Below are 3252 nucleotides of genomic sequence, written 5' to 3' on the forward strand. Positions count from 1 at the left end.
ATATGAATATCAACTTTAACTCCCCTAACTCATCTGATTTCTTAACATTAAGACCTCTTTTGACCTGCAACTGATCAGCAGTCCTACTACTCACAAAGCTGTCAAAGTGCTCAGACCCCCACATACCAGCGGTGCGCCGACAGTAGGAATCCCTTCAACAGCAGCCTCTAGGCCGGGTAGCCTCCGGGTTCACTGCGGCGGCTGGCAGGTGTTTTTCATCTAAATAATTTAAACTGCAGGCACCAGGATACCGGCAATAAAAGCAAACATATTCCGTTGACAAGTTTCAGGATTTTAAGTTAATTTAGGAATGATCACAGCGCACTGTCATCTGCGATGTGTCTGTCTCACGGCCAGCTCCCAGGTTTGATTAATACTTTGTAATAAATACATGAATAAAGCACAATTATACTCAGTTTTGCTCCCGCTGTGTTTTTAAATATGCAGTAGAGGTATTTAAAGGTAGTAGAGGACATGAACCTGTATATAAAAAATGCGCCCTATAGTCCGGTGCGCCTTATGTGTGTGTTAAATACAGAAATGGCACACATAACTGAGACTGCGCCTTTTAGTACGGTGCGCCTTATGGTCGTGAAAATACGGTACTTTGAAAAAATGACAGAAAAATAATTATTATAAAATAATGCATTTCGGTTGAGGGGGCGTGGCGGGGTCACTTGTACACAGCGTCGCTATGACGTTGTCCGCAGTGGAGGCAAAACAACAATGGACAAGTTTGTGAAGCGAACCAGTTCAGATCCTTCACGTCTGGACACACCCGAAGCAACACCTGAAGAGTCAGTGGGAGCAAAGAGGCCAAAGATAAGACACTACAATGACAGTTATCTCAAATACGGATTCTTCTGGAGTGGGGATGCTACATGTCCCAAACCGGTATGCCTAATCTGCAGGGAGAAGCTAGCAAACAACGCTATGGCACCTAGTAAACTGTCAAGGCACTTTGACACAAAGCATCAAGACTATAAAAATAAAGACATTGAATTCTACAAAAGGCTAAAATCACAAAATGCCACACAGAGTGAACGTATGCTGTCCCATGTTCGTGTGTCAGAGAAAGCACAGAAGGGTAGTTATATGATAGCTGAAATCATCGCTAAAGCAAAAAAGCCGCACACCATTGCAGAATCGCTAATTTTACCGGCATGCAAAAACATTGTTCAAGTAATGCTGGGACCAGACGCTGCCAAAGAAATTGATAAGATTCCGCTCTCTGACAACACCATCAAACGGCGCATTGATGAAAAAATTTTCACTTCAAATGGATGATTCCACCAATAAAAGTGCCGTTTGTCACCTGATCGCTAACGTGAGGTACATCGATGAGGACCGCATAACAGAAAACTTCACTGAAAAATCATGCCACAGGTGATGAGATATTCAGGGTCACAAATGATTATTTCATGGAAAATGGCCTTAACTGGCAGATGTGCGCAGGTATATGTACTGATGACGCTGCGTGCATGACAGGCCGAGTTAAAGGCTTTGTGACGAAAGCAAAAGAGAGAAATCCCACCATAAGAGTGACACACTGCATGCTCCACAGGGAGAGTCTTACTGCAAAAACGATGCCCCCTGATCTCACAGAGGTTTTGGATCAAGCGGTCAAAATTGTCAACTACATTAAGTCTCGCCTGCTTAAGACACGACTATTTGGCGCCCTCTGCAGTGAAATGGGATCTGATCATCTGGGTCTTTTATTACACACTGAAGTCCGATGGTTATCAAGGGGTAAAGCATTGGCCCGTGTTTATGAACTAAGAGAAGAACTACTGGCTTTTGCTAGTGAGCATGACATTCCTTTTCAAGAGCAGATTAATGATGACTTGTGGTGGCTAAAACTAGCTTACCTGGCTGACATTTTTGAAAAAATGAATGAGCTAAATGCAAAAATGCAGGGTAAAAATTAAACCCTTCTCACAGCAACAGACAAAATCAATGGCTTCAGGGCAAAACTAGGACAGTGGCAACAGAGGGTGGCTAAAAAAAATCTTGATATGTTTCCACTGCCTACTAGCAATGCCACACACAAGACTGCAGTTTTTTTTTCAATCTGTGTCTGCTCACCTGACTAAACTGGAAGAAAGGTTTGAGAACTATTTCCCACAAACAAATGCAGAGTTTGACTGGGTTCGAGATCCATTTCACAATCTTGCCATAACATCTGCAGCAAAATGTTTGACTACAAAGGGGCAGGATGAGCTTGTAGAGCTGCAAGCAGACCGGACACTGAAGTTAAAGCACAGTGAACTGTCATTGGACACATTTTGGCTCTGTGTAAGACAGGAGTATCCCTCTATTTCAGAAAGTGTCATCAATGTGTTGATACAGTTCCCCACCTCCTACCTTTGTGAACTGGCTTTCTCCTCTCTGACATACATGAAAAATAAGCTGAGGCAAAGGCTCTCAGTAGAAGGGGATCTCCGTGTTTCACTGTCCACAATCCCCCCTCACATCAACAGACTCTGCAGTCAGTGACAGGGGCATGTGTCCCATTCAAACTGACAGACAGCATTTTTTACAATAGTATTTGTTTGAGGCCCATACTTGTTATGTTCTGGTTATATTGGCATAACTTATTTCAAGTGTTTTTGAAACTAAAATATTGATGTTAATATATCACCATTTGGGATATACTTTGTTTGTTGGGAAAATGCTGATCTTTGTTGTTGTTACAATATGATTTCTATATCACCATTTTTGATATATTTTGTTTGTTAGGAAAATGCTGATCTTTGTTGTTGTTACAATCAGCTTACTATTTTAATAAAACAGTTCTAAAAGTTTCTGCATGCTGTTATGCTTGACATTACAAAAATATTGCACAAATGAAGAGTAGAATGTGAAATAAAAGAATGTAAGTTTAGGGGTACCACAGCTGGGTGGAAAAATGTGTAGCGGTACCTTGAGCCAAAAAAGTTTGGGAACCACTGACCTAGAGTGTCCCCGGTGCTGCAGCCCCACAGGACTAGCAGGAAGCTGATCAGAGTCAGGGGAAGACAGATCAGACAGGAACAGACAGGATCCAGGCTTCCAGGAATCCTAAGAACTAGGGGTGTAAATAATAATCGTTTTGTATCGATGCATCGATCCAAAAGCCGACGATCCGATGCATCGACACGTCCGCAATATAATCGATTCATGTTTTTTTTTTCTCCGGTGTATTTTTATCCATTTGCTCATGGGCGTAATTCTCCCTCCCGTGCTGCGGTGCCGCTAAACCTATTTTGCCCT

The sequence above is a fragment of the Cyprinodon variegatus genome, unplaced genomic scaffold, assembly GCF_000732505.1.
Source record: "Cyprinodon variegatus isolate N-32 unplaced genomic scaffold, C_variegatus-1.0 Scaffold398, whole genome shotgun sequence".
In the NCBI taxonomy this organism is placed as follows: Eukaryota; Metazoa; Chordata; class Actinopteri; order Cyprinodontiformes; family Cyprinodontidae; genus Cyprinodon; species Cyprinodon variegatus.